The sequence below is a fragment of the Furipterus horrens genome, unplaced genomic scaffold, assembly GCF_987537825.1.
Source record: "Furipterus horrens unplaced genomic scaffold, mFurHor1.1.pri manual_scaffold_1, whole genome shotgun sequence".
NCBI classification, from domain to species: Eukaryota; Metazoa; Chordata; class Mammalia; order Chiroptera; family Furipteridae; genus Furipterus; species Furipterus horrens.
The window spans coordinates 162,686,906-162,714,352 of record NW_028327171.1 but is presented as its reverse complement, the minus strand read 5'-3'; positions in this window follow the sequence as shown (position 1 = coordinate 162,714,352).

Here is a 27,447-nt window from a genome sequence, read left to right as displayed (position 1 = left end):
ATAATGACTGATGGATGGAGATAGGAGATAGAGGAACAAGTGATGAAGAATGCCACTAGAATAGAAACATCACGGGCACCATCTTTTTGAGCACTCATTAACTACCAGGCTTGGTCTGGGTGTTCCACACAGGATCTCAAAATTTAAACAGAAGGGCCAATGTATTACCAAAAGAAACTTAGCTTTATTTTTGGACACCTAGACCAAGATGCAATTGAATAAGCTGGCATCAAGGAAAAATTTTAAGTCAGGTCTTTTAAGAAGACTAGCTCCACTTAATAGTTTATCTCTGGTAGTCAGGTTCTTTGGTGTCAGCATAAAAAAATGATTTTGACTTTTAGGCCAAACAGAACAATGATCCTAATGTTTCCACTATCAATTATTTAAGAATGGCTTTTTGATCTAGAGCTTATTTTATTCTATAGCAGTATAAGTGCCTTCTCTGTACCTGTCCCAATACATTCTAATTTCCTATCTGGCTTTATAAGCCATTAATAAATGAGTCCTCATTCTAAAAATTAAAAGTATTACATAGCTTCATGGAAGAAAATCACAGGTATTTTATATCAAGTGTGATCTTTTCTATTTGTGGATAGGATCAAATGTGAACAACTTACATAAGACAGTAAATGAATGGTATAAAAACTGTATTCATTTCTATGCCATCATGTGTACCAATCTTTTAAGGCAAGGGCAAAGCATTAAGTAAAATGAAACATCAGAAACTACAGCATTCCCTCACTTATCTGTGAAGTAAGAACCTTACATTTATTCTACACTCTTAAACCTACGTAACTTTAACAACATGTGCATATAGTACTGCAAAATCCCACAATATAGCGAAAAATTCACGATAAATAATTAAATATAATATTTTTAAAAATCCCATGATACAGTGAGGCCCTGATAAGCGAACCGTGATATAGTGAGGGACTACTAGTAGATTTTAATTATATTAGAGAGTTCATAATTACTGTCTCCCATTTGCTTAAAAATTACCCATGTAAATTTCTATGTAATATTAATTTAATACAAAAGAAACTTTAAATATTAGTGATTTTGTTGTAGAGTATAAGCAGCAGTCTCTTTTGGCTTTAATTTTCTTATTTATATAAAAGAATAACAAGAGCATTTACTCTGAAAGACTGTTTTGAGGATGAACTTTATCACTATGTACTGTAATTGATTTTTTTTTCCCTACTAGAAAGTAATGTCCTTGAAAATGGGGTTTATGTCTTGGCTATCTTTTTTCTGAAGTGCTTTTATAGTCTTAGCTTATAGAAGTCATTCTAGTTTTCCTTTCTGAGCAGTAAAATAACAACCCCAAAGTCTTCATCCCCAAAAGAAAAGAAACGGATAAAAATCCCTTATAGTAATAAGTTACAATGGCAACCTTTCAAGAAATAAACTCTAAATTGATAGTTAAGTTTCAAATTTAATGCTACCATTTGTTTACTAAAGGCATGCTCACAGTTAGAGAAAGATTATATAATTTACTCAATGATTTAGATGGTCATCACTAAAAATTTCTTCAAGGGTGCTTACCCAAGTTTCTTAAGTAGGCCATCTTTATGTGCATTTTTATTTTTTATTTTTTATTTTTTTTTCAGATTTAATGTGTTTTATTGATTAAAATATTACATTTGTGCCAATTTCCCTTCCCTCTGCTCCCCTCCACCCGGTGGCCCCCCTCCCTCCAGTTGTCCCCCCCTTTTAGATTATGTCCATTAGTTGTGCATGCAGTTCCTCCCAACCTCTCTCCGTCTATTCCATTCCCTCCTACCATGATCCTTAATTCCTATATCATCTCCCTCCCTCTCCCCACTCCCCCTCCCTGTTGACCTCCCCCCAATATGCTTCCCGTACCCACGGTTCCTTTTCCACTCTCGTTGCCTATTTAGTTTGCCTTTGTTTCATCTCCCTAGCTTCTGTTTTTTTAAACCAGTCCCTTTAACATCTCATATAACAGTGGTTTGGATCTAATGAACTCTTTCAGTTTTATTTTGTCCTGGAAACACTTTCTCTGTCCTTCTATTCTGAATGACAATTTCGCTGGATAGAGTATTCGTGGTTGTAGGTTTTGGATTTTCATTACTTTGAATATTTCTTGCCAGTCCCTTCTTGCCTGTAGGGTTTCCCTTGAGAAGTCAGCTGATAGTCTAATTGGGACCCCTTTGTACATGATTCTTTCCTTCTCTCTTGCTGCTTTTAAGATTCTCTCTTTATCTTTAATTTTTGACATTTTGATTATAATGTGTCTTGGAGTGGTTCTCCCTGGGTCCAGTCTCTTGGGAACTCTCCTTGCTTCCTGGACCTGCAAGTCTATTCCCTTCCCCAAGTCTGGGAAGTTCTCCTTTATTATATTTTCACTCAATTTTTCAAGTTCTAGTTCATCTTCCTCATTCTCTGGCAAACCAATGATTCTTATGTTGGGCCTTTTATAGCTGTCCCAGAGGTTTCTGATCCTCTCATTGTTGCTTCCCATTTCCTCTCGCTGCATTGGTTGACTGCTTGTTCCTTCTCCATATTCCAGTTTGTTGAAATGAACTCTGGATTTTTTTTCCTCACCATCTGTCTCGTATGCGGTTTTGTTCCTTTCGTTATGAAAGTTTTTCGCTTCTTTCTTATCTTTTTCCTGCTCTTTTGTGAATTCTGTAAGCCACCTGATAACAATGGCCCAGAACTGAGCCTCTGACAGGTTTCTTATCTGTTCATCTGTCAGGTTCTCTATCTGTTGCCTGGTGAGCTGTGTCACCGGGATTTCTATAGTTGTCTGCCTCATTTTGACAGATGCGTTTTGTTTTCTTGGGCCAGCTGTCCGGGGCAGTGCCTGTGTACGCGTCACAAATCAGCGACCGGCGCCTGCCTGTCCGCGACCTATTTCGCAGCCCTGTGGTGCTTTCTTTGGGGGCGGGGGTCCAAGATGGATTCACACAGTTATTCAGCTAGGAGACCGGGATCCGTCCTCCTGCCCCCCTGGGCCTCGCTGTTCAAGGCGATGCGGCGGCCGCTCTCCCCAGCGCTGGAGTCGCGCACCGCCAGGGGCTTGACCGCAGCCCGGATTCCTCGCCGCCCCGCTGCTGTCCAGGTGCGACCGCAAACAGCACTGCCCTCTTTAACTCTTACCTGCCCAAATGGCACCGCTGGTTTATAACTTCATATGTTGGGCTTCCGTGTAGTTTTATTTTCTGGAATTTCTAGTTATCCTTTGTTTTGAAGTAGTTGTATTCCTCTCTAGTTGTAGAGGGAGACCTAGCGTGTCCGTCTAAGCCTCCATCTTGGCCGGAAGTCTCTATGTGCATTTTTAAATGTATTATTATGAAGTGTCTTGACCAAACATACCAAGTACCATCATGATTAACTCAGATATTAACATTCTGACTTATATTTTTTTAAATTTTATGTGACTTTTCAATTACAGTTTACATTCAATATTATTCTGTATTAGTTTCAGGTGTATGGTTTAGGGGGTAGACAATCATATACTTTGCCAAGTGTTTCCCCAAATATTTCCAGTGCCCACCTGGCACCATGCATAGTCATTACAACACTATTGTCTATATTCCCTCTGCTGTACTTTACATCCCCATGGCTATTCTGTAACTACCAATTTGTACTTCTTAAGCCCCTCACTTTTTATTCCAGTCCTCTAAATCCCCTCCACTCTGACAAACATCAGTGTGCTCTCTGTATTTATGTCTGTTTCTGCTTTGTTTGTTTATATTGTTCTTTGATTCCACATATAAGGAAAACCATATGGTATTTTTGACATAAGGTTTACTTTAAAAATGGATATAATTAAAAATGTTCTGTGAAAGAACAAAGTTGTAGGAGTTAAAGTATCTATGTATATATACAAACTTTTAAAACCCACAATAAAATACGTTATCATGTTTACTTGATTTAATTTTCCATTTATTCACTTTTGGAAAAATGAATCATTTTAGGGTCTACTATATTCAAGTTACTTTTATAAGTACTGTGCATGCTGCAAAATATATAATTCATGCCATCTGTTATCAAAGAACTTAACAATGAGTTAAGGAAGGTGACACTATTAACGATAAGGCAATTTAGAAAAGAATAAGCATGCAAAGATACAAATAAGTGTCTTACAAGTACTAGGATCCAATGGATTGTTTCTGGCTAGTGTGAGATACAAAAGGCTTCATGAAATTCTCACACTAGCTGGTAGAAGAGGAGATTTTGACTGGGATTTAAATGAGGTCTGGTACCTGCATATATAAGAATGAAGGGGAATGACCAGTATGAAATACTACTCTAAGAGAAGGCCCTGGGTGTTTTCCACCAACATAGTAGCACAGTCCAGTTGATGCTTGGAGTGTTTAGAAAAACAGAAGAGCTGTGTATATACACCGGGAAAGTTTGAATTCCAGGGTAGACTGTTTGAGCTCAATCTGGTGGACAATAAAGTGTTATTTCAGTGGCCCTGTGCACCTCCTTTTAGCTTCTTCCCCTTTGTCCAACAAGACAACCAGAGCATTATATAAAAAATATGCTAGCAGATGCTCAATATTCATAGTATCAATGGACCTGTTTTATTTTTTCCACTTACATATGCTTGTTGCTTTTTCCTTATTTTCCAATTTCATCCTCTGTTTCATCCTTCTGGTTCTACTAGTAATTTCCTTTTACCAGATTCTTATCTTTGGTTCAATTCTCCCAGTTTCCCAATCTTTTCTCTTTGGTGATATAATCTACAGGGAGCAATGCTAGGATTCCTCTTCCCTTAGACTGCCCTTTCTAGCACTCTTGCCTGTGCGTGGCATCATTTCAACAATTCTGTGCCAAAATATCATTTGCTTTACATCATTCTGTTACATAGTGGTTTCCCAGGTATACAATGCACTTTGCAAACCCAGGGTTTATGTATCATTTTAGTTTTATTTGGAATATGAAATAGATATGAAATGGAGCTAACTATATTTACACTGCTATAATTCTCAAATGTGTATTAATTAGAGCTTCTGTATTCACAGATTTCATATGAGCATCATGTAAATCTGTGATAACCAAGTAGCTGGGAACATTTGTAGTTTTAGATGGAATAACAGTTGAAATCCCACCTATGTCACTGGAGTATGATTTGCCATATGTGAAAGCCAAAAGATGGCTTCTACCTCAAAACAGCATTCCAAGTTTGTGGCTACTGCTCCATCACTAGTCATATTAGGAACTAAAAAAAAAGCAAAAATATCAACTAAATTGGTAATTAGCTTTCAAAATGAATAGTACTATGTGTTCTGCTAGAGAAGACCAATGCTGTTGAAATGTTAAGTTTTGAAGTTGAAGAAATGTTACATATAACCAAAATGTGTGGCAACTCTGCCAGCATCCAAAACTCATTCCTGGGATAGTTTCTTCCAAATCAAAGCCCGAGGGAATGTTAAATCTTAAATCCTTCATTTTGAAAAATCAGCAGCTGCAGCTGAGGCAAAACAAAGACTATTATGTTTATCAGCGGATGCCAGCAGGGAACTTCCTACCATATAGTTTCCATAACTACTTTTATTTTATATAACCCTATCACTTTTTGTTTGTTTTTAATTTTCATTCTCTCTTCTTTTAAAATAAATTGGTACTTTGAAAAAAATTAGTGTTTAAAAAAAAAAAATTGTCCAGCAGAAATGCCAGATAAAAAAGCAAAAGCTAATTTAAACATTCTAATATTCTTTACTGTGGGTGTGAGAAGATAATTCCTGTGCTAAGAATTTTCAGTAGATAAGCACAGAGGTAATAAATTTAGGATTCATGAAAGCATTTCAGTAGATTGTAAACCAAGGAAAGAGCAAGTTACATTATAATGTTATGGGCATTTGGGGGGGAAAAAAAGAAAAAGGTAAACAAATGGGACTACATTAAACTAAAGATATTTTTGTAGTGATGGAATCCATCAAAAAATGAAACCACAATCTACTAAATAGGAGAAGATATTCACTTATGATACATCTGATAATGAATGGGTTAATATTCAAAATATATAAAGAACTCAAAGAATTTATCAAAATAGCAATCTGATTAAAAAATGGGCAGAAGACCTAGATAAATAGTTGTCTATTGAAGACATACAGATGGCCAACAAACATATGAAAAGATGATCAATATCACTAATCATCAGGAAAGTGCAAATTAAAACCACATGGAGATATTGCTTCAAATCTATCAGGAATGACTGTCATCAATGAATCAATATATAACACGTGTTGGTGAGGATATGTCAAAAAAGGAAAATTTATGCACTGTGCAGAATGTAAATTGGTGCAGACACTATGGAAAATGGTATGAAGGATCCTCAAAAAAATTAAAAAATAGAACTACCATATGACCTAGCAATCCACTTTTGGGTATTGATGTGAGGAAAACCAGAACACTAATTTGCAAAAACATATACACTCCTATGTGCACTGCGGCATTGTTTACAACAGCTAAGATATGGAAAAAACCTAAATGTCCATCAACAGATGAGTGGATAAAGAAGATGTGGTACATATATACAATGAAATATGGCAGCCATGAAAAAGAAGGAAATCTTGCCATTTGGGACAGCATGGATGGACCTAGAGGGTAGTATGCTCAGTGAAATAAGTCAGACTGAGAAAGACAAAGACCTAATGGTTCCATTTAACACTTTGAAATGTAAAAAACAATAAACAAAACAAAACAGACTAATAGACAAGAGAAAATTTTGATGGTTATCAGATGGTAAAAGAGTTGGGGAAATGTGTGAAAAAGGGAAAAAAATTAATATGTACAAACTGACATTTATAAAAACAGTCATATGATGTAAATACAACATAGGGAATATAGTCAATAATATGGTTTTAACAATGTATGATGTCAGATATGTACTAGATTTACTGAGGTGATAACTTTGTAAGTAATATAAATGTCTAATCACTATATTGTATACCTTAACCTATTATAATATTGTATATTAACTGTAATTTAAGTATTTTTAAATTTAAAAAGTTATGTGTATTATCTGGGTAGAGTCTCCATTACTAGTAAAATATATCTATGAAACAAACAACAAAATGTAGTTAAGAAATACAATATGGCATTCCATTCTGCTAACATTTTATTTTTATAACTCATAAACAAAGAATATTTAATATTTTATTAAGTTAAATATAATGTTGATTTTCACTTGCTAGAAAACTAAATATAGACAAAATTTTAAAAGAAAAATAACTTTTAATTAAATTTATTGTGATGGCATTAGTTAATAGGATCATATAAATTTCAAGTGTACATTTCTGTGATACTTGATCTGTATGTTACCTTGTGTGCCTATCACCCAAAGTCAAATCATCTTCTATCACCATATATTTAAAAACAAATTTAAAAATTAAAAAGCCCTTCAATTTCTGACCGAGTTGGCAAAGTTTGTACCAGGCCAATGACACTGAGAGCAGCTAAGAAAGTCAGATTTTTTTTACATGTTGATTCGAAAACATCTTAGATATTCCAAAAAGCCAGAAATAGAGAAGAAAAACCTCAAAGACCGAAAAAGAAAAGAACAACTCACTGAGATCAGCTTAAAACTTTCATACTGCTTTTCCTTTCCAGGCATTGACCTACTCACAGCTGAGGCCAAGAGGCCAAGAAGCTGAACAGATGGAAGCAGCTGAGAGGCTGAGGGACTAAGAGGGCTTTCAGCAATCTCACAATTCTAGGGAGGGCCAAAAAAAAAAAAAAAAAAAAAAAAATGGAATTGAGAGATATGAAAGCAGCCAGAATTTCACACCAAAACCAGGGAGACACACATAAATAAGAGTCTTGTCCAGTTTGTATATCAATGTAGAGAAATAGACTATAATCGGAATGGAGTGCATAGAATAAAAATAATGAATGTGTAGAAAAAGTCATAAGAGTTCTGGCCAAGTGGCTCAGTTGGTTGGAGCATCATCCCATACCCCAAAAGGTTGCAGTTTCGATCTTGGTCAGGGCACATACCTAGGTTGCAGGTTTGATCCCTGATTGGGAAGTATACCAGAGGCAACCAATCAATGTTTCTCTCACACAATGATGCTTTTCTATCTCTTTCCGAAATCACTATATATCCTTGGGTCAGGAGTGAAAAAAAAAGTCATAAGAGACATATTGATCACAGTAAATATCTGTTAATGGTTTATACTTTTTTTTTTTTTTTTTTGAAGATTCTCTGTGATCCCTAAGTGGTGGGATTCCCGTATGATTGCGAACCCATGCAATGAAATCAATACATGTTGGTTCAAACACCAGCTAGCTTTGGCACTTTCTAGTTGCATGATTCTGTTTTTGTTTCTTTACATTTTCAGAACTCAGTTTTCTTAACTATAAGAATTTATGCATAATATTATGTAATAAAGATGTTGTAGGAAAATTAAATGAATTAATAATTAGGATAGTACCCAGGAACATGCACTCAATAAATACTAGGTAGTATTAAAGTACCTATGTCTTTTACATATATTGTAAAATTTATTCAGTTTATTTTATTTGACTTTAAATTTTTATAGTGTTGATTAATCATTCTAATTGAACAGTTTTGATGTTTCAGGAATCCCAAATATTGCTACCTTCACAATTTCATATATTCCTATTTTATTATTTATAAGAATATTCTATCTTAATATTTATATGTGTGTTTATATTTTCTAGGAGAAAAAATAAAGATTATAGTAAAATCTTGACTAGAATTTTGAAGTTACTTGAAAATTTCTTCAAACATTAAAAACTATTGTAGTGGTCATTAATATATAGATGTAAGTAAGCTATTAACATTTAATTTTAACCCTATATTTTGGATCTTTACTTTTGTAGAAATAACTTTCAAAGTAAAAAAGCATTAATATGATAAGATATAGAAAATAACTCTAAAAATTCATTAAGTTAAAAATACTTTTACAGATTTATTCATATAATTAATTAATCATTCTTATAATGGCAACTTAAAAAATTCCAAAAAATTTTAGAAACCACTCATTAAAAAAAGAAAATAGAGCTTGAGAGCAGTATTCCAAAAGTAAAGAGGTTAATGAAGTTCAATATTACTACTAATACATTTTTCCAGTACAGCAATATAAACAAAATAGTACCCTTTAGTTCCAGAGATATCAGAATATAATGAATAGACAGTTCTATTGCCATAAAACTTTTCCTGCAAAAAAATTATTGAAGTTATTAACAAAAGCACTACATTGCAAATAGAGCAATAAAATATAACATTCAACTTTCTCTGAAAGCATAGCTTCTCTAGAATGATAGGTGCCAAAATTATTACATATGAGTTCATCTAGAAAGTTTAAAAGCATGAAAATTAGACTGTCTCACAGACAATTAAAATAATAACCGTCACAGGTGATTCTAATGTGCAGGTAGGGGTGAGGACCAGGGCTCTGGAAGAATTAAAGGGTGACCTGGGAACCCATTCACTTGGATCACTCATGTCAACTTAAGAATCTAAGAAATAGATCTTGAAGACCACTGGCATGGCCGATTGTTGCTTGTTGACAGTTAACTTATATTTTAAAATAAGATATTTTATAACAATAAGTTCAAGAGTAAATATAATAAATGTTACTTAGTCTTTTGAGCAGAGCAGGGTGTGATGACATTAAGTAGAACAGACAGGGATAAAACAACTAATTATGAAATAGGAAAGAAAGCCACCTGATATTAAGAAAAATTCCGTCATCTGAGTCAGTTAGAAAGAGATAAAAATAAAGCATTAACCAACGAATTAACAATATATATTGCCTAATTAGTATGAGACACTTGGAGTTATACACTTGAGAGTAGACTTGTTCTTACTCCCAAGAAATCATAATAAAAAATAACTTTCCAGTTAGAACAGATACACAATTTGTGTAATACAATGTGCTATTTACTATATGTAATATAGTTTGTATATAGTAGTATATATAATATAATTTTAATTAGCCTTTACCCTATAGTATACATATTTGCTTTTCAAAATTTTTTTTCAGTATTAATATACAGGATGGGGCAAAAGTAGGTTTCCAGTTATGAGTACATGGAACAGTTTTTTTTTAATGTTAAATCTATTGAGGTGACATTGATTAATAGGGTCACATAGGTTTCAAGTGTACATTTCTATGATATATGATCTGTGTGACCATCAGATATATGCAGAGGTGTTCACCACAAAGCTAGTAGGAAAATGCAAATCCGTTTACTTTTATATTATTATTTATTAATTATTATATTATTTTACATATGAACAACTCTAAACCTGCTTTTGCCCCATCTTATATTACTATACATTAAGGAAGAAAGCAAAAAAAAATAAAAATTCCTGTATGTGATCAAATTTAGTACAAATTTTCAAGTCTCTACGTAACAAAGAAGGATATTCTAGCTGTGGTAGGCAAATAGAATACCTTTGTCAGTGTCTTCTTTCGTTAGTAGTAAAAATGGATTTTGACCATAATATGTTCCAGAGCATTAAAGTTCACCATAAATAAGAAAATGACAGTGGGATATTTGAAGTATATTAAACAATTGGAATGTTCTATAGAGAAACACATTTTGCCTGTGAGTTCTCCCAGTGCTACATTACAATTCCAGAGAAGGAAAACTCTGACTCCAAAAAACCTCCGCTGCCTTGCGGCATACCTCTTCAGGGGAAAGGCTAAGGGAGTAAACCCCGACAGAAAATCCGGAGCCGGAGTCCCTAAGGCGGTTTGACGTTGTAGTCAACACCGGCAACTCCTGCGGCGCACCTGAAGCCAAGCTGTATCGACTCCGTCTTTCCCTTGGACTCTTCAGCTGCGAAGAGAGGGGGGGTCTGCTGCATGGGCAACAGCAGACCCTCCATATCACCCTGCCCAGGCTCTGTAGCTTCATCGCAAGATGTCGATTCAACACGGGAGGAGACAGATACCGTGTCACTCCCGAGCCGGACGCACAGCCATTCTCGGCGGTGCAGATAGACTCTTAAGAAGCTACACCATCGTCTCTCGAGACGGATGGCTGCCGACGACGACGACGATATAATATACTCTATACATATACATATATAAGTTCATTAACTAATGATTCTGGTCTTTATTAATGGTAGAGAAGAATATAGATTTAGAAATTTTAAAGTCTATTGTTTGGTTATTATTTATGTTTTCTTTTGAATTTGAATATTATGTTTCAATATTACGTAAACATATTTTTAGCTACTATTTAAGTAACTAAAAAATCCATTAAAGAACTTTTCCCTGAAAGATCCAGATAGATGAAATAAAAAGGAAGACTTTATTATTAATTTTCAGGACATGTTTGCTCATCCTGGGTTTCTCTTTTCACTTTCAGTTTTGGCTGTACACAATCTACATGAAAATAGAAACAAATGCCCTAAGATAGATGAAAACAAGTGGATTGGAGGACTATATTTTTATTATGGTCTTGATTATGCTGAAAGAATGAGTAATATTAACATCTGTCCCCTGAAAGCTAAGTTTATTGAAAACTGCATAATAAAAATACAAACTTTTAAAAAGTCGTTTTGGTGGAAATAGAAGCACTTAGACAAATGACTGCTATAAATGTATCCAAGTTTCAATGTATTAATAAAAATGTGATATTTTCTCAGATAGAGAAAGTGTGATAACTTTAAAAGTCATAATCCCTGAAGTACATAACTCATTTCATGATATTTTTGCCAAATGTCTTAATAAAAATTCAAGGTTATAAAAATATTTTTAAAATTAAATTTGCTTTAACCAACAGGAAAATCTTCTGACCACATTGCCACTTCTGAGTAAAAAATGAGTGCAAACACTGTAAATCGGAGTTTAAATTCAAGACAAAGTCTTCACCGTAGCTGGCTAATTGGGTATGTTTGACATTTACTTTATTGCCTTGTTCTTTTTCACGTTGAATTTCTTCTTTAATGAATACAAAAGTTCTTGACAACCACACCACCTCAAAGATTAGATTTGAAGCAAAGAGATCAAGTCCCTCTATATTTACATTTCTTCTAAATTCTCATCCTTATAAATAACACTATGCATTCCTCACCCTCTCTCTGGTAACTTATTTCATCTGATAACATTTCTGATTCATGGTGTTATTATTGGGGTCACTATTTTTTGTAATCAGAGTATATATCTTGCTATCAGATTAAAAGAGAACTTATTTTTCCCAATAAGTTGATTTTGATAATAGCAGGAACTAAATGCCACATTCTTAAATCAATTCAAAGTTTTAATTCTCCAAACCATCCCCGACGTTGAAAGTATTTCACTGTTTACAGAGAGATTTTAGAGTTTTCATGGCATTTTGTTTTCATTGCTGTGGTGTACAGGTTTTTTAAGTCTAACCTAAACAGGTCTCCTTTGGTCTCTTGTGCATACATTTATTCATTCAACAAACAATTGTGCAGCATTTACCACATCCTAGGAACTGTGCTAGGCATTAAGAACTCCAAGACTTAGAAAAACATCCCTGCCTTTCAGGCACCCAACATTGTAGGACAAAGCAAGCGGACATTCACTGTACACTAGGAACTTGGGGGATGAAGTCAAGTTCTGTGTGTTATAAGGACGCAGAGAAAGAAACGGAAGTGGGAAGAGACATTTTCCTAGTGGTAATAAACACTAAGCTAAATTTTGCTTAATGGGTAAAAGTCAGCAAGTGGTGCGGAATGACGTTTCAGCTCCCTGCCAGTCAGGCAAATGCAACACTCAGGTCTCCTGCTGCAGGGGACAGTTCATTGACAGCCTAAGTTAGACTCGTCACTCTGCTTCTTCATGTGGAGGCCATACTGCTCTCTCCCTGCTCTGAGCCAAAAAGTGAAAACTGTGGGGAACTTGCTTGGCCCATTCCCATGGGATGTGGTATTCTTCTAATGGATGACTTCAGCTCCATTCCTCTCGGCTTGTCGAAGCTTTCTTAGAATTGTGCTACAGTCTGAGAATCTTTCTTCTCAGTCTTCCTTCCTTTTCACTCTCTTTTGTTAGGTTTCAGACCTCTTATCGTGGACTGAATCATTTATCTCTATTTCTTCTTTCTTTCCTTTGTCATTCATAGTTGGTTCCCCCAAAACATTTCTTTCATGACTACTCTTGTTTTGGAGGTTGCTTCTTGAAAAACCTGAGTTAATGCAAGTGGTGCCAGGAGTCATCCTAAGAAAACAGGATTTGGGTACTGGCTCACTTATTGCAAGTAAGTGAAAAGGACACCATCCTGAATGGTATCTGTGTATGGGTAGTCTCTGGCAAAGTGTTGGCCTAATTGCATAAGAGTTCATGGGAGGTAACTTAGGAACACATCCTGGTACAGCGGAAGCCCCATGCAGGTGCAAAAGTTCAGGCATTTTTTAAATATGGAGTTAACAATTCCTACAAAGACCCAGAACTGGCTTGTTATTACTAAATGGGGTTAACTTCTTGCAAGGTATAATGATAAACTAAGGGATGCTAGCAAGCAGGAAGGGGCTAAGTGTGAGAGCCAGGGATTCTTGTTGGTAGTTTACAGAATGTTTTGTCTCTGACAGTGAAACTGGACCCAGCTGAGGCAAAAATTCATGACTTGCTATATAGATTCAGAGAGCTCCAGAGATGCCCAAATGTTAGTACGAGGTAAGTTCTTTATCCCGAAGTCAAGGCTCTGGCCAAGAAGCCTTGGGACTCTGAAATATGGGGTCAGTACATCTGGATAAATGCCTCTGAGGATGCTGGTGCTGAAGAACGCCCTGAAAGATCAGCTTGCAGAGGAGGCTCTCCTCTTCCCAGTAAGAAGCAGGACATCTGCTGTGCTAGAAGATGCTGTAGAGCCTTTGAGGCAACAAGTGCATCCTTCAGAAGGGGGGCAGCCCCTGACTGCCAGGCTGGTAACTAGCATCAAGTTCCAATATCATCCAGATGAGGATATGCTTAAGGGAGGAACGATAGGATACACTGAAGCAAACATGTGCATCAGTTAGGGGAAGAAGCGAGAGGAGTAAATCTGGGATTGAATTTTGGAATGTGTCTGATCAATGGGTTGAGATGTAAAATAAGTAATCAAAGATTCATTCACTTGGGGCACTTTGGGGGGACAAAGGATTTAACATTCTAGTCTTACCCTATGGCATGAGGCAAATTTGCTGCTAGGGAGTCTCCTATAGACCTAAAGAAGCTATGCCCTATGCTGAGCAATGTGGAAAAATGGGAGTCATTCTGGCAAACGAGGGGGGGGGGCAAATAAAGAGGTGAGGGAATTGAGCACATTGTAATAAATGCATTATGTGAAGCCAGAAGGCTGAACACATGATTATGTTCCATATGAAGGTCCAGAGGACAGTGTTCACCAAGCTCACTGAAGATTCACTGGGAAAAGAGACACCAGCATCACCAACTGGTTGAGTGGTCACTCTCCTCTCCAGATCAGGGAGGGGATGATACTAGGAAAGGCAGTCACAGAGTTGGGCTCATTAATATCCATAGGGATAACTCCTCCCTCCCCGTATTAGGAACACAGTGGCAGTGCTTAACTTCCAGACTCTAGAAATGCAGACTCCTAAAAGTTCAAACAGAAAACCAGAAAGGCTTGAATCAAAGTGAGTTGCGGAGGTGTTTCATAGAGCAAGATGTCTTTGAGACAACTAGAGAGGCTAGTTGAACACATACAATAAGAAAAAGGCAAGAATGAAAGGACACGGGTTAAGGGCAGTCACCCCCATAAAAAGAACAATACCTTGCTCAGTTCCAGAATCAAAGATACTTAAAGAAAACATAATGGCCTTCTAAACAGACAAGTGAAACAAAACAACAGCTTAGAGATAATACTCTGTAAAGATGGGATGCCATCTTTAATAATTTACTTGTTTGTTTGTTTATTTATTTATATTTAGAGAGAGGGGAAAGGAGAAAGAGAGGGAGAGAAACATCACTGTGTGGTTGCCTCTCACTTTGCCCCCAACTGGGGACCTTACGTGCAACCTAGTTATGTGCCTTGACTGGGAATTGAACCAGCAATACTTGGTTTGCAGGCTGATGCTCAATCCACTGAGCCACAGCAGCCAGGGCAGGAAGCCATCTTTAAATGACGATTTAGAATGTGACTGACACATGAATTAAATCATGAATTTCTTGCCCAATAGGACTTGTACTTGGCAGACAAATTTGTCTTTAGCAAATATATAAAATAATAATGTTGTAGTTAGTATATTCATATTTTCACATGTGTAGTCTTCATATTAATTTACTGCTACTTATATAATCTATATATTTAACATAAACTTTAAAAACAAATTTTAAATCTACTTATTGATTTGAGAGAGAGAGGAAGGGAGAGGAAGAGAGAAACATGGATGTGAGAAACATTAATTGGTTACCTCCCATAAGCACCCCATTTGGGGATTAAACCCACAACCTAGGAATGTGCCCTGACTGGGAATCAAAACCCCAACCTTTTGGTGTTTGGGATGACATTCTAACCAACTGAGCCACGCTGGCAAGAGCAGTATATATTTTTTAATAAGAGGAAGAGATTTGATAAACAAAACTAACCAAGATTATCATTATCACACAGGAACTTGTTAGAATCTCAGTTCCTCCCAGACCTTCTGAATTAAAATTTTCATTTTAACAAGATTTCCAGCCAGTTATATTAATATTTATTATTAAAGTTTGCATCAGTACATAGCAAAAATCAAATATGGTAAATATTCTTTATTCTAGAGATGGTTTTTCCTTATGATATATTTTATATTGAAAATCAAACTTCAAAACCCTGGAAGCTTTGATATAATATATGCAGAAGAAAAACAAAGGCTTAGAGAAGAAAAATGATTAGCATTTCCTGTTACATATTTGCATGAAAATCTATCTCTTTGGAAACAGAAATGTACTGCAAAACAACACAGGTGAAAGTAAAAGCAAACAGAAAAATAACTGGCATGGTCATATTAGAGATGACAAAACTGAATCAAAGGTAAGATACAGTAACGACTGACATTTTAGCTAGGTAGACAGTTCCTGGATGATTCAGTGCAAAAGCAGGATGGCTGATGTATTTTTCACGTTAATTGATGACTTAATGTTGATGTTACCACGGAGAAGGAAGAATAACTGACAAGAAGTTTTACTGCTGCTGTCCTTTTTTACCATCATGGAAGAGCCAGTTGACGAATAGAAAATAATAGGACATTGGAGAATTACAGTTAGCTGTTTTAGAGTCTGTGATAACGAGGGAAATCTAGGCATAGCTAGACTGACACGCTAGGTTATGAGAAGTAAATTTCAAAAAAAAAAAAAAAAAAAAAAAAGAATGTGAGATATAATCCCTTAGCCTGACACTCTGAAAGAACAGGGGTAAAAGAAGAGGCACTCAGAAAGTCGTCATTGATAATTACAATGAAGAAAGAAGAGAGCTGTGGCAACCATTGCACTGATCATTAAGTTTTACAAGGACAGTGAAGGAGAGAGACGAAGAGACATGAAGAATGAACATATGGCTTAATTATGTCAAAATAATGAGAATAAAGTTCAAATATAGATGGACCAAAAATGTAGATATTATGTGGAGACTGTGGTGTAATCTTAATAGCCACAAAAAAAGTTGAATTATTCAACACTTACTTTGCGTCTTTCTGTTTACTTGTATTATAATTATTTGATGCCTCTCTCTCCCTTTCTAAATCTAAGACAGAAATCTATTTGATTCATTTTTATATTACCCAAGTATAGTATAAACTCCAATTAAAGTAGAAACTTATGAAACTAGAGTAGAAACTCATTCAACTCTGTTGAACGAAGAGAAGAATAAATATTGGTAATAGGGAATTGCAGCAACTGCTATTTATAAAAGAAAAATTTTCTCTCAAAGTTAACATATATTTAAAAGTATTATTATAATGACTAATTAATATTTTTACAATTTTATAAAATTCAAAGTTAGGTAAAAAGGAAGTCAAGAGGAGAAAAAGTAAGTACAGTTCCCTGGTCTCGATTATATCGATACAAAGTGAACGAGAAACATGAAGAATAAAACTGCAAATTTCCATTTTTCTATACTTTTTGCTTAAATTCGAATAGATATTACTTAGCTCTCTTTGCCATATCTATTGCAAGGATGAAGATTATTCTCAGCATTAAACACAGTTATAATATTATAATTTACAAAGATACATAAATAAACCTGTTCTTATTTAATTCCATGTTGATGATTATTTTTAGTTTCTAGTTTTCACAGTTGTATATGTTAACAATTTATTGTTTACTTTGCTTATTTGTGTGAGGCAGATAAAATTCCTGCCCTGTTCTCTTCCATAGCTGACTACATTTATTATTTCCTTATGTAACTTCCATCACTTCTCTATATATTGGTATTCAAATACAAAACCACCTTTTTATTTCTCTTTCCTTTAAAAAAATGGAAGCATAGTATATACAATTTCTTCCAACTTGATACATCCCAACTTCTTTGTTTTTAGGAAATCTTTCCTCATACATTCATATATACATACATAGATTTCTTATTCGTTTCTGTTTTCATCTTTTAGTATGAAAACTTTCAAAACATATAAAGGTAGAAAGAATCATATAATTAAGTTCCAGAAACAGTTATTAATATTCTGCCATTCTTGTTTCATCTATTTCCCATTTCTGTTTTTCTTGGAATATTAAAAAATCTGATATTTATTTCACCAGTGAATACTTTGGCATGTATCTCTAATAGATAAGGGTATTTATTTATTTGCATAACCACAATGCCACTATCACCCACTATCACCTCCATCTAAATTAATAATAACTCATTTATATAAGTTAAAACTCAGATTATGTTCAAGTTCTCCCATCTTTGCTCAAAGTTAATTTTTACAATTGGTTTATTTGAATCCCTATTTAAACAAGTCTACACATCACATTTGGTTGATATGTGTCTTAAGTCTACAGTACTTTAACCCATAACATTTCTTTCTCTTCTCCAAAAAAAAAATTTTTTTTAATCTAAGAATCATTTGTCTTGTAGAATTTCTCACATTCACATTTAGTTGTTTTCACGTTAAGATTTGGTTGAATGTGTCCTCCTGGTATTTAACATGGTCCTCTTCCCACTCTATTTTCTATAAAGGAATAGTAAGAACTAGAGGCTTTATTAGAGGCAAGTGCTTTATTACATTCAGTTATAATTATTTACAAGTTTTCTTCATAAGTGATTCCATCGTCTTCCTGAAGGATCTCAGCAGGATGCACATATCGTGAGATTGCTATACTACTAAGTGGTTGATCAGTGGATTTACATGGTATCAGCCTGATTCATTGAGTAAACTCTCTTTAACATTCCCCTAATGCTTTAGGAAGTCATTGATGATTGCTGCATAAATCAGTTATTTTATAAGGTGTTGCAAAATGATAACTTTCATAATTCTATTCTCCCTCTTGCTTTAATTTACTGTAATTCTCGATAAAGAACTTTTACTCATCAACTTTTTGGGTACTGTGAAATACATACAGGAAACATAGGGTACTTATCTTCTTTTTTTAAATAACAACTTGGTGTTCCAGCACCCTGCAAGAGTAACTGATAGGATTTTTTTCTCATTTTGAATTCATGAATTTTTATATATTTAAATTTGCTGTAACCATATCTGAATTAAAGTTTTAATTGTCCTGAATTACATCATTCAACTCCATTGCCTTTTTTAAACAGATGCATACCATTCTACTGTACAGATGCACCATAATTTATTTCAGTAGTCCTGTATTGATGGGCATCTATTATTTCTGATCTAGATATGGACAGAGAGCTTCCTGAATACACCACCTTTTCAGATAACTGTTTAGGTACCTCTACCTCTCCAAAACCAAACTTGGTTCACAGAAACTTCTATCACCATACCAGCTCATCCCCGCATTTCTGCACGAGTTTTCAAAAAGTAAAATGCGTAACATACTAATGTGCCTCACTGTTCTCTTTCAGGAAGAGGATTTCTGCTTAGATTACTGCTGCTGGGCTCTCTCACCACTTTCCATGACTTCAACTTTGTCCATAGGACTCCTGCTCAGTCTTTGCTAACTTGGGCAGTTTTGCATGTACTTTGGAAGCTTCAATTACATGTATCTCTCACTTTTATCCAAAGTGAAAGTTAAAGCTTTATTTCTTTTTTTTTTTTCTTGTTGTATTTGGATGATTTCCAAGATAAATAGAAAGTGTTGGCTAGCAGACATTTTATATCAGAAGTCTACCAATGGCTACTATTAACTTGTTTGAGAAATTGTGAAATGAGGATAGAGAAAAAATAACACAAGGAAATACAGGGTTTGGCAAAAGTAGCTTGAATTACCAGCTATCATTACCTAATGATAAATCATAAGGATATGAGATTATAACAATAATAATAAGACAAATAATACAAACAATACAGTAATAAATAAAGAAATAATACAAGAATAAACTGTGTTTTGCACACTCACAAATGTAAGCCTACTTTTACCCATCCCTGTATGCCTGCCACAAACTCTTAATGGGTCTGAGATTAACCTATTTAAAAACTGTTAACCTGTCATTGTGTCATGCATGGTTCCAGCAGGCATGAGCTTCCTAGGTCACAGACAAAAGACTACTACTCACAGCAAAAGGGGTATTCAAATGTGTGTTTGTGTCAGTTTCCCAAACTGCACTTCCAAGAGAAGTGATGCCCGTGGGCCTAGATGGATACCAGTGCACACAGAGTGTAATGTTACATAAGAACCCTGAGTCTAAGAGACTCCCTACTTTATAGCATCAGCAAGCAAGCCAGCTCTTTGTCCCAGAAGTTCTTACTCCATCCTTACAAGTTGCTTGCTATAAACAGTCTTATGAAAAGACTAAGAATTAGGACCTTATGTTCCTACATACCCACCCTCAGCAAGATGTTTTGGAGCTGGAGAGGTCCAAGGAGAAGTATATCCCAAAAATGTCATTTTGATATTCAAAATATGGAGAAAGCAAATTCTATTAATGTCCAAAAACTGTGAACAATGCCATTTCTATATAGAGTTACATATTGTATTATTAAAATATATTTTGTAAGCACTAGAAAAAAGATTACTGAAAATAAAAATGAGTTCACTAAAATAAGCTATATGTAGCTAAGAGTTTCCTCTTAAAAAGGGTTTTATCATTTTCAGAGTAGAGTTATTTGGCAGGCATACTATATCTGAAGTTTAGAAATTTTCCTTATGGAAAATTGAACAGTATATTAATTATAATGGTAGATTTAAAACTTATTTAATGAGAATAAGATGATTACTTGAAAAATATTGCTGAATTAGTCAGTTTAACCTGAGAGAGAGGTTAACAGTGAAGCTACCCTCACCAACAAAAGATGATTTTATTTCAGCTATATTTTGAATAGCATCTAAAAGGAAATAGCAAAAATACAGTTGTATTATATCAGTGTTTTATGACTTTATTATAAATTCATTAAATCTTATTACAGTTTTAGTCAACTTTAACAGTGACATGAAGCATAGTCAGAAAAGAGAAACCAGTTTAATGTTTTCATATTAAAAGTTGTGATACTTTTACACAATGGATTACTGCTTGACTGTATAAAAGAATAAATCTTAGCTTCTGCAACAACATGGGCAGACCTGGAAATCACTAAGCTAAGTGAAATAAGCCAGTCAGAGAAAGACAAACACCATATGATCTCACTTATATGGGTAATCTAATAAACAAAATAATTTAACAAACATAATAGAAACAGAAGCATAGATACATAGAACAGACTGTAAGAGAGGAGCGGGTTTGGGGGCCTGGGTGAGAAAAGGTGAAGGGGTTAAGCAAAAAAAAATATGTGTGTGTGTGTGTATTTTACATATAGAAATGGACAACGGTATGGTGACAGCCATAGGGAAAGGGGAGTGAGGACAGGTGGAGGTGGGCAAAAGGAGAATAAGTGGCAACAGAAAGAGATTTGACTTTGGGTGGCAAGGGCACAATGCAGTGTGCAGATGATGTTTTATTGTATTGTACACTTGAAACCTATATAGTTTTATTAACTAATATCACCCCAATAAATTCAATTAAAAAAAGAAACAAAGAAAAGCAACTAAAGAAATTGAAGATATTTTCTAGCAAAAATAACACAGAAGATAAAGAGTATGATAGTTTTGTTCTGAAAGAAAAAATTATATTTGTTGTGTTTTGCCCCTGTGGATCAAGCCTGGCTCTATATGTAAAATATATAGGTTGACAAGTTTGAGTTTAATATGAAGAAAAAAATTCTAGTAACATGCCCTCTGATAGAATGGCATTGGAGATAAATTAAATCCAAGGATGACTCCTGGCTCTGTGTGACCTAAAGTTTTGCAATTTGGGGAGTTCATCTTTAAGAAAACAAATAAAAATACATAACCGGATATTAAAAATAGGTCCTGAAGCAAATATTTAGAATGAGAAACTATCCAAGAAAATGTTCATTTAAAAAGATGTCAAATTCAGCAACTATTATAAAATCCAAAATATAGCCTGTTTTAATTAGCCAAGTGTCTGATATACTTCTGATACTTTTGCCCCTATATTTTTGACTGCATACATTTAATCACATTTCTTCTTTTTTTGGATAATAATCTTGTAATATAATTTTCAATTATGTATTAAAAAGATAACTCATTTTTTCTATATCAAGGTTGACTATGTATTTTTTAATAATTTAGGTTTTTTTTTCCTAATGAGCCTCACAACTCATTACCAGTTATGCCAGTTTTTTCTAACTTTGAGATTTCTGAATCTGAGACTATATTATTTCTAATTTTATTTCAGCTCCTAGTCTTGAGTGTGGTTTCCAGGTGTATTTTTAATTTAGTCTTTTTTTTTTTGATGTAATTAGATACCTCTTATAACAGAATTTTTTTCCAACATCTTTGAAGAATCAAAAGATCCATAAATTAGAGAAGTAAAGGGTTAATTTTAATAAAATATTGCTGCATATTAAAAGTGAAGTTGTTTTGGGTGTTTTTGGCTTTGTATTATATCCAATTGTTTTAATTCTGTAATCCATGAAAGAGTTATTTATTTTTCCTATTAATTTCATTACTTTTCTAGATTAGTGAAATATGGATAGTTTAAAGCAAATACCTTAAATAACAATGGAAAAATAAGACTATAAAGAAGAATGAGAAAGGTAAAGTACGTAAGTGAAATCTTTCTGATGTTCAGAATATTATTCAAAGAAGAAAAATTTTACACACAAAACAAAATTTACTGATGTGATGAGATTTTAATGTTGCTTTCAATTCACTGAAAGGATTTTTCATCCAACGACTGACAGGAAAGCAGTGTGCATTTTTCTATGTTGGTTGGTCTCATTTGTACCCAAAGAACTGATATATGTGATTTGGCTGTGAATACCACAGTTTCATTTTCAATATCAGATGGGACCATTTTGCCCATCAGCTAGATGAACATGAAAATATCATGCAGTGGAGCTTAAAAGCAGAAATGACACAAACACATTCTATTTCCAGAGGAGAATATTCCTTATCTCTAAATAGATGTCAAGTGTCTTAAAAAAATTATCTGACAGTTCTTCATATACAATATTTAGCTAAGTTTTCCCAAAGAATATGGGATGCTCTTTTTGTCAAAGAATGTTGATCTTCTACACTCCATTCACGTTTTCCTGGAATTGAACATTCCTTTGCCATCTACTATGTCCTTTATAACTTTCAGGAAGAAAAAAAAGGTCTTTACAGCTTCTACCATTCTGTATAGTTTGTAGAAAACAAAAATAGCAAGTTTCTGGACACATTTATTTTCAATTATAACATCACCTCAAAAAAATGTGACTCCTGATTAATCTCATCATTCATTCATGCATGCATTCATTCATTCAAAAATAACACTGAACATCTAAAACAAGCCAGGCCCAGTTCTAGATTCTGGAATGCAATTAATATAGTACATAGCCTCATGAATTTTACATTTAAAAGGTAAGACAGATATTAGGGCAGAATAGTATACACCCCCAAAGTCCATAGGTTGAAGACCTAACTTCCACTACTTCAGAACATCACCTTTAAAGAGGAGATTAAATTAAAAGGAGGCTGTTCACTTTCTGGGCTTGTATGTCTTTTTGCTCTACCAGGAGAGAAAATTTTCAGCAATTATTTCTTCAAATAGGTTCTCAATCTCTTGCTCTCTCTCTTCTCCTTCTGGTACTTCTATGATGCAGATGTTGCTATGCTTCATGTTCTCTCAAAAGTCTCTTAAGCTATCCTTATTTTTTTTAATTCATTTTTCTTTTTGCTTCTCTGCTTGGGTGTTCTCTGCCACATTGTCTTTCAAATGGCTGATTCTATCCTCTGCTTCATCCAACCCACTATTTCTTCCTTCTAATGTATTCTTCATTTCAAATACTGTATTCTTCACTTCTGACTGTTTTTTTTTAATGGTTTGTATTTCCTCTTTATGCTTGCTATCTCTCTGTTGAAATTCTCACTAAATTTCTTGAGTATCCTTATAATCATTTATTTGAACTCCATATCTGGTAAATTGCCTGCCTCTACTTCATTTAGCTCTTTTTCTGGAGCTTTCTCTTGTTCTTCCATTTGGGGCGTGTTTCTTTCTCTCTACATTTTGTTTGCTTCTTTGTGTTTGTTTCTATGTATTAGGTAGATCTTCTATGACTTCCAATCTTGGTAGAGTGGCCTTATGTAGTAGGTGTCCTATTGGTCACAGTAACACAGTCTCCTTTATCACCTGAGCTGTGTATTCCAGGAATGTCTCTTATGTAGGTTATGTGGGCCGCCCTGTTGTAATTGAGTCTTGATTCTATTGATCTGTTCATGTGTGGAGTGAACTCTCAGGCTGGGTGACTCTGAGGATTGACCCATACCTCAGTTTACAAGCTGCTAAGCAGATGGTGGTCACGCAAAGCTGAATTCATCACAGCAGGATCTGGTGCTTACTGAGATTTCTATATGAGTATACCACTTGTGAATCTAACTGGATCCTGCTCTGATGTTGTCTGAAGCTGGCTATTGAGTGTGTTATTTCTGGGGCCTCTTTGGAGAGAATCTGGTGCAGACCAAAGTCAGGTGCAGCCTGTTACTGGCCTTGGGCAAATTGTTTGGAAGGGTACAAAGTGATCCACAGTTTATGGCTGCCTCTACTGGGCCTGAGTGTGCATAGGAAGTACTAGGCTGTGCACCAAGGCCAGCTTTTACCAGTACAAAACTGTGGGGCAGGTCACCAAAGTCCCAAGGTACCTTGAGATTCACCTCCACCTGCCACTGCCTGCTGACTATAGGTTAGGCTCAGTCACTGGAACAGCCTCTGGCTGTACAGAAGTCGCACAACATTGGTTCTCCGTATGTCACAGTGTAAGCGCAAGTTGTGTTTACCAGATTGACACAGGTTCAGGCTCAGTGTGAGAGCTGGGTCTGTGATCATTCACATTTGTCCCAGAGTATACTAAGTCTAGCTGCACTGGGTGCTTACACACCTTTGTGGTTGGGTGGGCTCGCAGGGGGCTATCGGGTGTGGCCAGCAGAGTTTATCAGGCCTAAACAAACCAAGATTTGGATGTGTGAAAGGAGGGTTCTGTACCATTTAGGCTTGAGGAAAAAGTGTTCTTGTCCTAGAGACATACAACTCAGTCTGTCCCAGGTTCTGCCAGGAGATTCATCTCACCAGGGTGAGGCCACCAAGAGTCAAGAGGCTGGGACTAGTGGGTCTTTTGTGAGGGGGAAGTGCCAGTCAGGCTAGGGGGGAAGTGGGAGGAGTGGCCTCTGACCCAGAATCACACAATTCAGTCTGTCCCAGAGATTCTGTCAGCTTTTTACAGAACTTATTTAATTCATTATATTGCATGTAGGGTTTTATATTTTTATTGTCTAACTTAATGATATGAATCCTTTAACAAAAAAGTGTTCTTTTTAAAAATCATTTCTTTCAACCTATTCCAGTTTTACACAAGTGTTTATTGACTGAAATAATGAGACTATTTTGTATGCAATGTTCACCAGCAAGTAATGGATATTACATGTTTTTGTTGTCAAATTATATCTCTATTTTTTTCTTTCTAATATAGATATACTTTATTTTCTCTTGATGTTTTTACTTAAAACTATTTGTTTATTTTATGAATTATTCAGTAGGATAAATATAAGGAATAATGGTTTTGAGAAATATGTCAATACACTAGTGACTTCTCTTTCAAGTTTTATAAGATACAGGGTTGATAAGCCATGGGCATCTGATAATTCAAGCATCAAAAGGAATACACCATATGTCCTGAAATACATTAACACCACATTGGCTGCATTTGACTAATTAAAGAGCTATTTATCAGACAAAAATAATATTATCTTTTGCTTTACTGACATAATTTCATTAACTAATTCTTCATTACTTCAACAAATATTTAGTAAAAGTTACTGTGTGCAAGAAACTAGATCTGATGCTCCAGGAAGTATTTTATATTCTTATTCTCAAATAATTTAAATTTTGGAAGGTGAGACCAAGCATGCATATAAATAAACCAAATATTGATAAATGATGTGAGGTAATATTGAAATACAATAAAAGTTCAATGTAAGAAAATGTATTTTCCTTTTAGAGATAGAGAAGAAACTTTTAAATTATACCTCAAGACAGTGATTTCTTTTTTCCAGGGTGCCACAAGAATTTTTAAAACATATATTACCTGACTATTTAGGTAGAGGCACTGACGCCTTTTCTCTTAGATTGTTAAAATAAAAAAAATTAAAACAACCAACACAGCAATAGCTGTCCAGTATGAGTTAATCAAGATTATACTTATCTTTTGTCAGATTGAAAAAATATATATTTTTTGGTGTGTGCAGACGTTTAGTAATTAGTCTATGTGTGCCATGAGACGAAAAAGGTTGAAAATCACTGCCGTAAGACTTTAACAGTCTCTGAATATGTGACAATAAAAAAAACTTTTAACATTTCAATATTTGTCTTTTAAAAAATTCTTGAGGAAGAGAAGTGCATAGGTCTTAAAAAGTTATTATAATCACTTTCAACATAAGTTACAATAAGAATAACATTATGACTCACATCATAATGGCAAGAACTGTACGAATACTAGATGTTAAGTCAATGTCTAATTAATTTTTCTAATGATGGGTTATAAAAACTAGATTTTTAACAGATTTTTCCAGGCTTATGATCAACTCTCTCTCTAGTAGGCAGCATTCAGTTATTTTCATCTGGATATTTTAGACAACTGAAATATGATAAAAAGCCCAGAAAAATAATATCATACAGCTATCTAATTGTATCTGGGTCACAGTCAACCTGAAACAAACCCTATAAACTAGGAAATTTTTTGTTAACTTGTATTGCATTCTAAGAATTCATGTCATTTTTCAAATATAAAGTTAAACTATTATTTTAGTGAACAAGTTGAGTAATAATTTATCAAATAATATTTTATTTTAAGTAAAAATACAATATCACAAATAAAGTAGTTGGAATTAAAGAAAAAGTTTTACTATGGTTGATTGACATAAAAGATAAAATGAAGAAAATAAGAACATCAATTGAAGTCCAGCATCTCCATTCATTTCTCATTTATGATTGTTTTTAGCTAGTATTACATTTGAGAAATTAAAAAGCCTCAAGGAAAAGATAATTATCATAAACATAATAAGTCAAAGTAAAGTAAGTATATATGAGATATCTGAAAGTAAAAAGATATGTTCCCATACTAGGTGCACTTAGAAAATCCTAGGATTTGAAGGATGCATTTTGTTTTTATTTTAAACAGTTAAATAATAACAGACTACATTTAAAAAATAATTTTAAAAATTTATAGTTGGCATACAATATTGTATCAGTTTCAGATATACAGCATAATGATTAGACATTTATATATATAACTTAAAAAATGCTTATTAGTAAGTGTAGTACACCATACAGAGTTATTACAATATTATTGACTGTATTCCCTATGCTAATAACGAGCTATTTTCAAAAGGAAAAGTTTGTATTGATAAGAATTTCATTTTAGGTAACCACTGGGCAATTTGTTATTTCCAGTAACATATTTTTTCTACTTTTATAGATTCTCTTATATTCGTCAGCAGCCGTCCGTCTCGAGAGACGATGGTGTAGCTTCTTAAGAGTCTATCTGCACCGCCGAGAATGGCTGTGCAGTCCAATTCGGGAGTGACACGGTATCTGTCTCCTCCCGTGTTGAATCGACATCTTGCGATGATGCTGGAGTGTCCTCTCCAGTGAAGCTGAAGCTACAGAGCCTGGGCAGGGTGATATGGAGGGTCTGCTGTTGCCCATGCAGCAGACCCCCCCTCTCTTCGCAGCTGAAGGGTCCAAGGGAAAGACAGAGTCAATACAGCTTGGCTTCAGGTGCGCCGCAGGAGTTGCCGGTGTTGACTACAACGTCAAACCGCCTTAGGGACTCCGGCTCCGGATTTTCTGTCGGGGTTTACTCCCTTAGCCTTTCCCCTGAAGAGGTATGCCGCA